General features: G+C 39.1%; 1 non-coding gene across 1 annotated transcript; it reads left to right on the top strand.

The window, feature by feature from the left end:
- Window positions 1-15,673: 15,673 nt before the first annotated feature.
- Window positions 15,674-15,745, top strand: TRNAV-UAC (transfer RNA valine (anticodon UAC)). The gene has a single exon. It is a non-coding gene; the product is annotated as a tRNA-Val (tRNA).
- The last annotated feature ends 321 nt before the right edge of the window (window positions 15,746-16,066 follow it).

The raw sequence follows: 16,066 nt of genomic DNA on the forward strand, positions 1-16,066 counted from the left end.
CCGACCTTCAAATGGGGGAATAGGAACTCGCCTGTCTCTACGCTTCTGAATCGAGACAGTCTGAGTAGGCTTCCCAACACTGAGCGACATCCCGGCGGACACCAGGCCAATTAAATGACCGGCAAAGCTTGAGTCGTGCGCAAGCTTCAAAAATCTCCCTGCTGTAGGGACGCGGCACTAACACCTGGTGAACTGCCTGCCACTCCTCGTCTTCCCCATTACATGACACTGAACACCACCTCCTCAGGTCTCACCCTCAGGGAGAGTCTTCACTCCCTGCGTTTCGACGGCTATGTCCACAGGCACACGGCCTGCCGTGCCAGCTGTCATGGACCTGGCACCGTCGTGGTTGTAGACAATATCTGGTACCTCTTCGTCAAGCTGCACCGCCTCCGTGGACTTCACCGGGCCCGTAGGCAACACCGGCATTGGGTTCATCTTCCCACCCGCTAGGTCACTGCCTAACACAAAGTCCACGTCTAAGACAGGAACTTATCTACAATCCCTACGAGATCATGGCCCGTGAAGAAATCTGTTTCTGCCCTCACATTGACTAGTGGAGCTTCCTTGGGACCCGACAGTCCGTCTAGCAAGACTCGGTCTCCAGACTCTCCTCGCGGCACCAAGCCATCCACCATTAGCGACTGTAGCGCACCAGAATCCCGTAATACGGTCACTTTTCGTCGTACACCACATCTACTAACATAGCCCTTAGACAGGAACGCATTGTAGTTCCCACAGAACAGATCCTATAATAAGGACAGATTAATCAACAGTCTCGCAACCCCTCACTTTCCTAAGAGCAGAAACAGCCTCACCTACTTTACTAAATTGGCCCTAAAATTAAGAAGAGACTCATGGGCCTACAATTATATTAAAAAAAGGTAGAGTCTCTGGATTCCTTCACTCGAGCCCAGCAGTCCCTCACCTGGTGCCCAACCTTGCCACAATAAAAACAACTCTTTCGGAGTATTTCCCTTGACTTTTATGAGTTACCGGCAAGGTAGCAGATTCAGGTGGGATTACATTATTACCGGAGTTTCCTTTGCCATCGAAACCCGTCGAACGTCTCTCCGTACTAATGGAGCATAGCCACCGTGCATAAATCGTCATTTTTGCAAAAATACTTGACACAAATCTGATCAGGTCTCTTCGCGACCTCATAATCATTACACTGGTCAACGCGGCACTGGTCAACGACATGATTAACGAATCAAGGAAAGAGATTCAGTTAAGACAAGAAAAATCCTGGCGAGGTCGCCAATTTATATGTTACGAATTCAAATATAATATATTCGGACAAGGTCGCCAGTAACATATATTTGTTACGAGTAATCTATTGGTCCTCGTCTTCGCAAGGACGCTAGCTTCGTTACGTTTCACAACGGGATAACACGATCAGAAAGTTATGGGACTGAATTAAAAGACCAGCACTACATTAAATCTACTTATAATGAAAGAATGCAGGTGTACAATGATAAACACATAAATCAGGCATTTAACATTTAACACTAGTTAACATTCCAGGTAAGATTTCAAGCCAGGAGGTCTCTTTCCTCTATAACGATTTGTTCGATAACATTACACTTAGATAAATCTGACGTGACACAGTAAACAACATCGATACACTTAGCTACCTATCGTGACACAGTAGTAACATCTTACAAACTGGGGCAGCGGTGGCTACGGGGTTCGAGACAGGGAAAGCTCACATTACCTTTGCTGGCGGGCTCGAGTCTGCTGAAGGAATCGAGTCCCAGACGATCGTCTGAGCCTTTTAACTGAAGGACCAGCAGGGTAAGAACAGCTAGCCACGCCTCGACCCACCTTGTTACCCTATGGTGCCAACTTTGATTGGTCATGGGCCTAAGGCCCACCGAGGATTGGAGGAGGGTGGCTCCAAGTGCCACTCCTACTTGGCTGGAGGGCCACTGGTACGTCGGTGATTGGAGGAGGTGTCATCCGTGAACCAGCTGACTGGCTGAGAGGAGGTTAGGTTCGTCCCACATCTGCCTGGATGTCCCACCTTCAAGTCCTGACAGCGACGACACTGTATGGGAGGCCGTAGGTTGACCCCCAATTTGACCTAGTGCCCTGGGTCAGGAGGCCCGAGCGTCGAGTGGGGCTGGATTGATGGCCCGGCGTGGCCATCTGGTTTCCTTCTCGAAGGTATGAAGAAGGCCTCAGAAATTAATGGGTTTGGCTATGGGAGTGAAATCCGACCCAATAATGGAGCAAAGGCCTTGGCCCTCGCCCTAACATGGAATAGCTCTTACACTATACACAGAGATACACACATACTTATTAATATACGAACATGTGGGCACCCACGTGTCGTAACAATATTTATGATTACAAAACACAGACTATGTTCTCCTCTTGGTGTCTAAAAGATGACCCAACACAAGACGACTACTTTAAGACCAAAGTTTGTAGACTTTTAACAAATTATTTACTATTACGTCCCTTTTCTCTCAGCATCATTTTTCAGGTTTACTTCAAACAAATGCAACGTACCTAATATTCATTTGGTATAGATATTTCCTGAATGATCTTCAACAACGCGTTGTATAACTTTTTAATGGTTCATTTCGTGTAATGGATCAAACATTACAAAGTTGTGTCCATCCACACAAGTGTTACACGTCCCAGGTAAAGATATATTCTAGATATGACGTCTGTTCAACACAGATATGTTATCTGTAAATATCTATACAAAGTTCCCCTGCTGGGCCATACTTAAAACTTTCGTATTAAAGTTTATCAGTTGTAAGTGATCAAGCATTACAAAGGTGTGTCCATTACCACAGGTGCTACTGATCCCAGGTAAAGGTATTTCACCATCTTTGTATCTTTAAACATTATAGTTATGAATGTTTCATCCCTGATTCCAGCCTTACAATCAAAATTTATGTTTTATCCTCCTTATCCTTATCACATAATTAGTCAGTTGAAGTGCAGAACACGCTTTTGAGCTCAGCCACTTTACTATGTTTGTCCAATGATACCATTGAAATGGTGTTACCGGACTCCAACTGTAAGTAGTTACACCTGGAGTGACAAGTCACCATCGGCAAGGCAAGTAATCCACGAGTAACTGAATTTGTCTTGGCTGTGACTTACCCTTCCATTATTTACATATATTAAAATGTGACAGTAAGAATCAAAAGCCAGAGGAGGAGGAGCAGTACACATTGGTCATGATGTTTATGTATTGGCTTTACATCTCGACTAATAATCTCACCTACGTCTTTCTCCTTCCTTGATAGTTCTATTTCTAAATCTTATGGTGATCCTCTAATTTGCCTGCTATGTGCACAAGGTACATCATTATGCGTATACCTACAGTGAATATCACTGGCCATTGTACACTGTACAACGATACGCTGTTAATCTTTCTGCAGTCGTCTTGCGTCATCGCACCAGTTGCTAATGTTGGCTGATTTTGCCATCGTGAAATTGTTTTTAGTCACCAATGTCTCTTATAGATATCAAATATCAGGAAAATCTATCAAACTCGTAAACACAATTTGACTGTATGTGCGAAGAATCGGATATAAGTTTCAAAGATTTTTCTGAAGAGAATTATAGAACAAGACAGATCACATTTATTGTATCACATATCAGTTCACCAGGTAAAGACACCTTTATAACATTGTGAAACTAATATATAGCATGATTCATGTACAAGGACCATCTTCTACACATGACCAATATTTCACAACCATCACAAAATGATTCACTGATAAAGCCAGTGTATGTAATGTCCTTCCTTTTCCTCAGCTCATTAGGCATTTTCCGTGACCCAACCTATATGTTATTTGTCCCCTCATTTGTGACCTTGTAGTTGTTGTACGGTGGAGTAATGCTTGACTTGCTATACTGACGGACAGACACACTGACACAAGCCATGTTGTAGTTGTTGTACGGTGGAGTAATGCTTGACTTGCTATACTGACGGACAGACACACTGACACAAGCCACTATTGGAAAAACAGATAAACATGAAGAGATAATTTACCTGAAAAAATTATTTATCTATTCACAGGATTTACTATCAGACATGATTACAAATTAAGAAAACTGGTTTACACTAAAAGAATTATAAAACGTACAAAATTCACATGAAAATCTACATGGTCGATATATGTTCTATCAACAGCGTGAGTAGATAAATTTCTAACTCCTCATTAACAATCTTATCAATTCAACCCATAAAAAATATCTTCATGACAAATAAACCCAAATAGCAGTGTGTCATAAGATAAGAGCCCCTGCCAAGCTGGGACTTGGCCAAACATAAACAACCACTTTCTTATAGACGATTAGTCAAGGTTCTGGGTCGAGCACCAGGATCTATTGACCTCCGACATAATATATTTTCTCTGATCCTTCATCATCACCACCACACTCCCGGCACCCATCAATAAACCCTTCCCAAATTCCTCACTTCCTTATAAACTCGTCCCTGTAGTCAACAATTAAGAAACCTAAACCGACCAAAAAGCATTACGTTGTTCAACAATGTAAACCCCAGCTAGGGTGAGCCTTAGATACTCTTACGGTATATTGTGATGGACGAAGGATTTACTACCCTAGTAATGTATTACACATTTACTTATTCTAAAAACCTATCACTGATTACCGTTAAAAACATATGGCAAAAATATATTTTGCTTGTGGACATCTAGTGAAAATACATGGGATATCGTATGCAAGCTAAACATTTGATACGATAATAAATAAAATCCCATAACTTTTCTGGAGCACAAGGTACAGAAATATATGTTACGTGATATCGTTAAGATGAACATATCTAACATAAAGATTTCTATTTTGCAGATAAATGTTTTACATGTAGAAATCAATAATAATTTCAATAACATTAAGATAATTGCGTCAGTATCTATGTTGCAGGCTTTTTATCAGGGTTTTACACACTGTAGAAAAGAATTGTTTAGAGAAAATTAATGTCATTGCTATTAACACGAGGTTCAAGGATTCTAAGTTATGAGTTTCTACTCTTCAAAATGTTACCTTCATCCTCTGAGAAAACTTTGAAAAAACAGACTTTTATTTTGTGTGATGAGGACTAATGACAAATTATTTACGTTTTTCTTAAGAATATCCTTTATGAATCAAATGAAAGTATTTTGTTAGATAGAAAATTTACATCAGTAACAACGAGAGATAAACAATCAATATTCACAAACTTTATCTTTGATGAATTAAAGTTCATCAAATAACAGATAAAGATTACTATATACAATTTCCAACAATCTTATCGACATCATAAAACCAAATATGATTAATAAATGTTCCAACAATCTTATCGACATCATAAAACCAAATATGATTAATAAATGTTCCAACAATCTTATTGACATCATAAAACCAAATATGATTAATAAATGTTTCAAATCATCAAAAGTAAAAACAAGAAGCCGTCCGGAGGTTAGTTGTTACCCCCGGCGTAAACACTTATAGGCGGAATCCGGTAACACCTCTTGAATAGCATGTGGAAGACAGAGTAGAGTGGGTGGGCTCAGAAGCATGTTCTCCACTTCAACTGACTAATGATATGTTAAGACAACACAAACCACATACATCCATTGTGAGGATGGAATCAGGGATGAAACATCTATAACTAGAAAGGTTAAAGATACAAAGATTGTGAAATTACCTTTACCTGGGATCAGTAGCACCTGTGGCAATGGACACAGCTTTTTAATGCTTGATCACTTACAACTGATAAACTTTAATACGAAAATCTTAGGTATTGTCCCTCAGGAAAACTTTTTATAAATATTTATAGAAGACTTACATATGTTATATGTACGTTACCCCTAGAATATATCTTTACCCGGGATGTATAACACTTGTGTGGATAGACACAGCTTTGTAATGCATGATCCATTACATGAAATGAACTTCGCTAACGAAGAGTTATACAACGAGTCGTTGGAGAACATTAATCAAATACCTATACAGAATTTTTATGTAAGATAAGAGGCATTTCATGATAGTAAACATAAAAAATGATGATGAAAGAAAAGGGAGGTAGAGGTAAATATTTTGTTAAAAGATGAAATACTCCTGCCTTAAACTAGATACTAGATACCCACTAGATACCCACATGATAACGCATTCTGTTCTTTATAATCATAAATATTTATGCATTTAACACGTTTTATCATTTCTTATATAATATCAAGGATTCAGGCTTAAAGATCTTGGTTCTGAACAATCATTATAATGCAACACAATACATAATTATGATAAACAAATCATTCATCACAATGACCATTATGTTTTACCAGATTCTTTAAGTCCTCAGCCACGTTTGTTAATATCGGTGCTGTTTCCTGTGGGGCGGGGTAGCGCCAGAAATGGGTGATGGCAAGCAAGTATGTTTATGTATGTCATACATAAGATAAACAATTATCCTTGTATGAAGAAAGCATCTTGGTTGTGCGATTCATTTCGTTTTTCTCTTCAGCAATGAGTATCATCCTGGTATAGTGAACATATGCTTGATATGATCCTGTAAGCGCCAGCAGGTCAAAAACATTTTCAAGTAACGTAAACTGTGTAGTGAAGATAGCTCTTAACCTGACCTGTGAGTGAACAGGATGGCATGTGATACTATCAAGGGAGACAGTGTCGGCGTTTTGGTTTATTAATAAGAAATGTTATTATTCCCTTAACACAGTTACCAATCCCCACCAGAGGCATATTTATCACTTTCATGAATAAATTCACTGCAATTTTGATCACTGTCATCTTTACCATTCATAACATGCAACTATATTCACCACTCTAACTTATGCATTATCATTGTTGTACATTACGTACATTACAGCAGTAGTGATCTTTCGTGTGTGATAAAAGATGGTGACGTCTTTCCCATACACATATCATTATCAAATATTTACCTTACTCTACGTAGCACACTATACTTACCTATCAAAACACACGCCTCTTCCTGTCTTCAAGCTTATCATAACTACCCTACATTTTAACAGGATTAACCATCCTTGATATGCTCATATTCATGCCTACCAAAAGTATTATCATAACTACTCGAGACAATACAAAATCTTAACTACAACCATACGAAGTTTACAACCATACTATATTACCTATCCCGGATATCAAGAGAACATGTCATCAACAATCTCTCACTAAAACAAAAACAGATCATCCATCATCATGCGCATTGTGAACAAAAACGTTCAACGTGTCCTGCCAAAAACTGAATCAACAAAACCTAAGGAAATGCTGCTCATGCTCCTGGACCGGCTACCATGGCGCAGTGGATCCACCTGGTCATTGGTTACCCTCCCATATTTAGCACCGGCATTGTTGTACCTTGTGGGTATGTGCAGGCGTGTGTTTCTCTCATGTCTTCGTAAGAGTGTTCGCCTGGCACTTTACACCATCTGGGTCATTGTAGTCACCTGCTTCGTTCTCGAACAGGAGTTCTTGAGCCTAATGGACCGTCTGGTAGTGAGCGCAATAAGATGGCTCGTAGGTCTTGTGCGGAGAGTTGTGAGGAATATCGTGCGGGAACTCATATTCCAGGTGACTATGTTCCTCTTAGTGTTCATCATCCTCGTGAGAATGGTGGTGGAGGAGGTAATGCTTCCTATCATTAGAACGGTTGACTACGCTGTGCAGGTCACACCGAAAGTCCTTATAATATTCTTGGATGAGATAGTTGTGGCACTTGTCGTGGAGGTGGCAAAGATGATGCTCACTGGCATTCTTGTACTCATCGTAAAGATGGTCACAAAGGTCAGTATCTCTGTATGGTCAGTTGTCTTCAGAAAAGCAGTGATCTTGGAGACTATGGCACAATCATTACCAACAACACCTCAAGAATCCTCTCTCTCCTCGGGGCCTCATCAAGGAATTCTTCATCGTTGCAGCACTCAGTTTGATTTTCTGTTGTAGGCTGTTGGCTGGAGGCGCCGTTGTAGTAACAGTTTTGGTCTTGCGCACACTGGTAACCGCCTGCCATAGTACTTCTTCGTCCAGCAATTTACCTGATTCAAATGACGTCGAAATTGGGTAAATACGTAGTAACCTTTGTTAAAGTGGTCCACAGCAGAAAAGGGTGTGTTGAAATGGTTTGGACATATGGAGATAATGAGTGAGGAAAGATTGCCAGGGCATGTGAAGCGTCTGGGGTAAACCATGGAAAGGTCTGTGAGGCCTTGATGTGTAAAGGGAGCTATGGTTTCGGTGCATTACACAAGACAGCTAGAGACTGAGTGTGAACGAATGTGGCCTTTGTTGTGTATTCCTGCCACTGTCTCGCTGTCTGTGTATGTATGCGCTGAAATATATATGTACGCATAAGTTATTATTATTATTGTTATTATTATTATTATTATTATTATTATTATTATCATTATTATTTTTTTTTTTTTTTTTTTTTTTTTATACTTTGTCGCTGTCTCCCGCGTTTGCGAGGTAGCGCAAGGAAACAGACGAAAGAAATGGCCCAACCCCCCCCCCCCCCCCATACACATGTACATACACACGTCCACACACGCAAATATACATACCTACACAGCTTTCCATGGTTTACCCCAGACGCTTCACATGCCTTGCTTCAATCCACTGACAGCACGTCAACCCCTGTATACCACATGACTCCAATTCACTCTATTTCTTGCCCTCCTTTCACCCTCCTGCATGTTCAGGCCCCGATCACACAAAATCTTTTTCACTCCATCTTTCCACCTCCAATTTGGTCTCCCTCTTCTCCTCGTTCCCTCCACCTCCGACACATATATCCTCTTGGTCAATCTCTCCTCACTCATTCTCTCCATGTGCCCAAACCATTTCAAAACACCCTCTTCTGCTCTCTCAACCACGCTCTTTTTATTTCCACACATCTCTCTTACCCTTACGTTACTTACTCGATCAAACCACCTCACACCACACATTGTCCTCAAACATCTCATTTCCAGCACATCCATCCTCCTGCGCACATCTCTATCCATAGCCCATTATTATTATTATTATTATTATTATTATTATTATTATCATCATCATTATCATTATTATTATTGTTATTATTATTATTATTATTATTATTATTATTATTATTATTATTATTATTATTATTATTATTATTTATTATTATTATCATATTATCATTACTATTATTATTGTCATTACTATTATCGTTATCATTATCATTATTACTATTATTCTTGCTTTCAAGAATGTATGTGAGAAACACTTAGAAATACAGATGGACTTTTAGGTAGCATTTATGGATCTGGAGAAGGAATAGGATAGGGTGGATACAGATCCTCTGTGGAAGGCAAGTTGCTAGAAGCAGTTAAAAGTTTTTACAAAGGATGTAAGGCATGTGCACAAGTAGGAAGAGAGGGAAGTGATTGGTTCCTAGTGAATGTCTGTTTGCATCAGGGGTGCGTGGGATCTCCATGGTAGTAAATTTGTTTATGGATGGGGTAGTTAGGGAGGTGAATGCAAGAGTTTTGGAGAGAGGGGCTAGTATGCAGTCTGTTGTGGATGAGAGGTCTTGGGAAGTGAGTAAGCTGTTGTTCACTGATGATACAGCGCTGGCGGCTGATTCGGGTGTGAAACTGCAGAAGCTGGTGACTGAGTTTGGTGAAGTGTGTGAAAGAAAAAAGCTGAGAGTAAATGTGAATAAGAGCAAGGTTATTAGGTTCAGTGGGGTTGAGGGACAAGTTAATTGGAAGGTAAGTTTGAATGGAGAAAAGTGAAGAAAGTGAAGTGTTGTAGATATCTGGGAGTGGACTTGATAGCGGATGGAACGATGGAAGCGGAAGCGAGTCATAGGTTGAGGGAGAGAGCGAAGGTTCTGGGAGCGTTGAAGAATGTGTATGCTGGAGGGAAAGAATATCTCGAAAAGGAAAAATGAGTATGTTTGAAGGAATAGTGGTTCCAACAATGTTCTATGGTTGCGAGGCGTGGGCTATAGATAGGGTTTTGCGGAGATGGTTGGATCTGTAGGAAATGAGATGTTTGAGGGCAATATGTGATGTGAGATGGTTTGATTAAGTAATGAAAGGGTAAGAGAGATGTGTGGTAATAAAAAGTGTATGGTTGAGAGAACAGAAGAGGGTGTATTGAAATGGTTTCGTCACATGGAGAGAATGAGTGAGGAAAGATTGACAAAGAGGATATATGTGTCAATGTTAAAAGGAATGAGGAGAAGTGGGAGACCAAATTGGAGGCGGAAAGATTGTGTAAAAAGATTTTGAGCGGTCATTTTCATATACGGCGGGGTTGCGATGGGAATGGTTAAAGGCAGCAGGTATGGATATGTACATGGGTATATACGTATATGTTTGTGTATGTATTTGTTTGTCTACGTTGAAATGTATAGGTATGTATATGTGCGTGTGTGGACGTGTATGTATGTCTATGTGTATGTGGGTCGGTTGGTGCCATTCTTTCGTCTGTTTCCTTGAACTACCTTCTAACGCGGGAGACAGCGACTAAGTATAATAAGATTATCTGGTGGAGGCAATGGTGAAGATCTGTAGGGATTTTCAGAAAAGAAGAATGTTGGGGTGAAGAGAGTGGTGCGCTAGATGAGACTTGGGAATATGTTATGTACTTCAAAATGTTACAGAAGACTTAAGGAATTTGATTAAACATAATGTTGTTCTGATAGATTATTTGTTTATAAGGACTATGTGTTGTGTTGAGCTTTAATGGTTGTTTAAACCAATGCGTTTCAGCTAGAATCAGTAAAGATTATAAGAAATTCAAATAAGGTGATAAAAACAAATCTATATTATCATAAACAACAGAACTTTTCCTTCTCTGGGGATTTAAAAGAAAAACAACACAAGAGAGCTAGTTTAAGGCAGGAGTATTTCATTTTCGTAACAAACTATATACTATTACGTCCCTTTTGTATCATAAATCTTATGTTCACTTTAAACAAATGTCTTGTATCTATAATAAAAATTCGGTATAGAGATTTGTTGAATGTTCTCCAGCGAGGCGTTGTATGAGTCTTCGTTAGTGAAGTTCATTTCGTGTAATGGATCATGCAATACAAAGTTGTGTCCATCCACACAAGTGTTACACGTCCCAAGTGAAGATATTTCCTAGAAATGGCGTCTATCTAACATAGATACGTCTTCTATAGATATTTGTAAAGCATTCTTCTGAGGGACAATACCTAAGACTTTCGTGATAAAGTTGATCAGTTGTAAGTGATCAAGCATTACAAAGGTGTGTCCATTGCCACAGGTGCTAGTGATCCCGGGCGGGTCAAGGTATTTCACCATCTTTGTTTCCTTAACACTTCTAGTTATATATGTTTCATCCTTGATGTGATCCTTACAATGAGTATTCATGGTTTGTAATTCTCTTCATCCTTATCATAGCATTAATCAGTTGAAGTGCAGAATACTTAACAGAAACTGATTACTTTATTCTGTTTGAGACATAATGCTATGAAAGATGTTACCGGACTCCACCCGTAAGTGGTTATGGTTCACATTCTGGCTTCATGACCACAAGCTGATAGCCCTTAAATCCAACCACATATATACATCCTGTTATACAACTGATGTTACTGTCTGACGTATGTATGGTGCGGCTTGATGACCTTACCTGCTGATGGTCATTAAGTCAAACATGTTATCATGTTGCAAATATCGTGATTTGTATGTTTTGTTGTGTGGCACAGTTTCTGGTGTAGATATCTTTAATAACCTTTACCAGTTACTATCCAGTATAGTGAACGATAGACAGACTTACGTGTTACAGACTCCGTATGATAAACACCTGACGAATCTCGAAACAACAAATTATTTGTTGGGTAAGATCAGAGAACGAGTCGTCCAGTGGCAGAACATAAACCTACAACATGTAACAACAACAACAACAACAACAACAACAACAACAACAACAACAAACAACTGTTATGTGAAGATCTAGTTATTCAAAGTGAGATGATCACAAGGAAGTTAGGGATATAGAAGAGTAGGAGTGAGGTATAAGCTGGAGGCCCAGCCACCGTGGCTGGTGCTATATAGAGCAGTGAGGGATAACACCATATCTTAACCCCTGGTGATGTGTGAGCTTATAAACACTGGTGGTATTTATGGCGGCCACCAACCAGGAAGTAATGTTCACCAGGTATTGCTCTGCTCTACACTGATCCAACAACTACAAGGATAATGTTGTTATAACCTTCTTGATCATGCTGGTTATAGAAGTATTATAGATACATGTTGGTGACACAAGGATAATGTTGTTATAACCTTCTTGATCATGCTGGTTATAGAAGTATTATAGATACATGTTGGTGACACAAGGATAATGTTGTTATAACCTTCTTGATCATGCTGGTTATAGAAGTATTATAGATACATGTTGGTGACACAAGGATAATGTTGTTATAACCTTCTTGATCATGCTGGTTATAGAAGTATTATAGATACATGTTGGTGACACAAGGATAATGTTGTTATAGCCTTCTTGATCAGTGCTGTTATAGAAGCATTATAGATACATGTTGGTGACACAAGGATAATGTTGTTATAACCTTGATCGTGCCAGTTATAGAAGTATTATAGATACATGTTGGTGACACATCATGATGATGGTCTAGTCTGTTGTCCACATAACCACAGTACTTTACTAAAGTACATACAGTAATATCAGTCGTAACAACACTATGTATGTAGTCGTGATTACCGTAACATGTGAGTGGCAAGATTGGATGACGTAACGTAACAATATCAGACTTCATCATTCTCAATAGTTTAGGTGGATCATGTAATATTTGGCGTTGCTTCATGTTTTATCAGATGATCAAATGATGGCTGGTCTAATGACCTTCACAAGTCAATGGTCATTAAATCCCACACAGCAACCAACCACTCAGGATGACCAGGAGGGAGCCACCTGGTGCAGACCAAGTGTACCAGCCTGGTGGAGAGGATCAACTGCTCCACCTCAGGATAAGAGCTGCTCAAGTTCTGTAGTGAGGGACACTCCAAGTGGCATGTGAAACTACCAGTCTTAGTTATAAACTACCCCGCCCGGCTGGCCGGTGGGTGGCTGTGGCCAACATGAACCCAGGGGCTACACACACACACACACACACACACACACACCGCCCACTGACCTGACCACCACCACTGTGACCTGACCACGTGTGCCATGTAGCTCATCCTTGGACAACATTAATCAAATACCTAGACAGAATTTTTATGTTAGATAAAAGACATTTCTTGATAGTAAACATAAGAAATGATGACGAAAGATAAGGGACGCTATTAGAGGTAAATATTTTGTTAAAATATGAAATACTCTTCCTCAAACTAGCTCCCTGTACCGTATTTTATTTCACATACCCAGAGGAAAATATATTCTGTGGTTAATCACTATAAATGTTTATGTTTAACAGGTTTTCTATTTCTGATAGTATTTCACTGATTCAGGTTTAAAGACCTTAGTTCTGAACAACCATTATAATGCAACACAATACATATTTATCATAAATAAATCATTTATCACAATAACCATTATGTTTGTACCAGATTCTTTACGTCCTCAATCACGTTTGTTAATATATAAGGAATTTTTCCGCCACATTTCAATACATAACATATATCTACACGTGTGGAAATATATGTATATGTTTTTATAAATTTTTCTTTGGCTTTTATAATCAAGGTGTAAGATATCCGTCTGAAGAAAATACTAGATAATATTATAGGTTATGTGTGTGTGTGTGTGTGTGTGTGTGTGTGTGTGTGTGAGCGCACATAGGAGTGAAAACATATTTTACACTTACAAGGTTAAGAGACGGGGCAACACGAGTGTACAAATCCTTCCTCAAAAGACTCACGTGATAATGATTAAAGTAGTACAAACACACACACACACACACACACACACACACACACACACACACACACACACAGAGCGGCGCCAGGCTGGAGGCGGGGCATCGTGACGTCACAGGCAAGTCCCTCCCCCCGCCAGATCCAAACATGTGTTGTGTCTGGTGATGGCGGTTCAAGATTTCCCACATTTATATTGATCTTTACATTATCATCCACTCCCAAAGTCACCTGGCATTCTTGTGTTTCAACAACAGACGTGATATATGCAACACCAGGCAAACATTGTACCATTATCTGATAGGTTAATTGGTGCACAATCAAGAACCAGTGAATTTCATCGCCGCCATAAGTAAGTAAGGAAGGTGACTTTAATGATGATAAATACGACCTGGTATGGCTGTGTCTACACACTACCGCCATCTGGTCAACATTGTACATACCAACATTTAAACTGTGACATTCAACCACAAGGTTTAAAGTCGCTCATGAAAACGCGAACTTAAAATCTATCCATTTAAATCTACCATTCATCAATAAACATTTAAACACCGTCATTTGAACGTAAACCTTCCAGCTGCGTTATTTTACCAGAGTCCTTTAAGATACGTCATATAAACACAAAACTTAAATGTACGTTAAGCTTGTGCAAACCATCATTGAATATCAAGCTTTTAAATTAGAATTGTAATGAAATTGCGAACTTTTAACTCTGTCAAATTACAGCTATTGTACAAAATGATTCACTTAATTGACAAATTTTAATGTCAGTTAATTTAACGATATCCTTTGTGGTTCATCTCTGAAACACAAACCTTTAAACTTTGTCTCTAGAACTGAACACAACCATTAAGTTTCATAACTGGAATGGAAATTTGGATAATCTATCAAAATTCGTCATATAACGCGAACTTTTAAATCCTTCCATTCAGTTGGGCCGTTACTTGCCTGGCTGCCATTCATAATATGTCCTTTTATATTGTATGTTGACTACGCTCTCATTCATTCGTCATTTGGATCGTCTCACTGATATTCCATTCATAAACTTCATTCCTGCAGCTTATTTTTGACCGCCATGTTGCTTCCTCAAGGTTTATAATTCTTTGTGTATTTAATAATAGAAGATTCAATGATATTTCTCGTGGTACTGGAATTAGAGTTAATAATGCCATCTCAGTTATTAACTCTAACTCAAGTACCACGAGAAATATCATTGAATCTTCTATTACTGAATACACAAAGAATTATAATCTTAATATTAGTGATGGTCTATACAAATTGGATAACTTTAATGTTGATAAAATGTGTAAACAATTCACCTTCTTGTCCACATAATAAGTTTATGATACGCTTGTTGTCTGTCTTGGACAATCACATGTTTACCATATGGCGTCCTAGCTACGTCTCTTCGTTGTATATCAACTGGCTGTTATATTTCTCTCTTGTGTCTCCCCTGATGATGTGAGTTTTACACGAAAGTGCACTTGGGAATTTATCGTGTTTATTTTCCCCGTGGACTCATAAGAATATACTTGATCACGTGCAAAATTGCGATCCTTTTCAATATATATATATATACATATATATATATATATATATATATATATATATATATATATATATATATATATATATATATATATATATATCCTTCAGTATGTTTACTTTCGATAATGAGGAACAGAAGAAGGAGCCAAGCAAGTAAATTTCGTCAAAGACATCTCTCTTTTCTAAACGCTGCCTCGCAAAGATTTTCATTAATTCAAATTGAAGAAACAGACGAATTTTCTATTGTCTGGTTAGCTCAGTGGTAGAGCGTGAGTCTTACACACTCAAGGTCGTGGGTTCGAGACCCACACCAGACATAATTTTTGTCTTTTTCTTTTTTCATTTTGTCCGCATCACATGTGTGCAACATTCAGTATGTTCGTCCAACGTTATAGTGAAGATCTTCACAATAAATTGTGGTTTTCGACCTTATCTGAAAGGGTCAGGTCCACCAAGACGTCCTTGAAATCTTCCAGAAGCTTCTGGCGATCCTCCTCCAACTGCTGGGCACATCAGAGTTAACATGGGCCGGACATCGGTTGTGGAACGACTTAATCTGCTTCCGGTAGTTAGCAGGGATGATAATGAGGGCTCTGACCTCATACCAGGTCAGCTTAGTTCCAGTCTATTGCTTAGTT

This window comes from Panulirus ornatus, chromosome 12 (genome assembly GCF_036320965.1).
Source record: "Panulirus ornatus isolate Po-2019 chromosome 12, ASM3632096v1, whole genome shotgun sequence".
In the NCBI taxonomy this organism is placed as follows: Eukaryota; Metazoa; Arthropoda; class Malacostraca; order Decapoda; family Palinuridae; genus Panulirus; species Panulirus ornatus.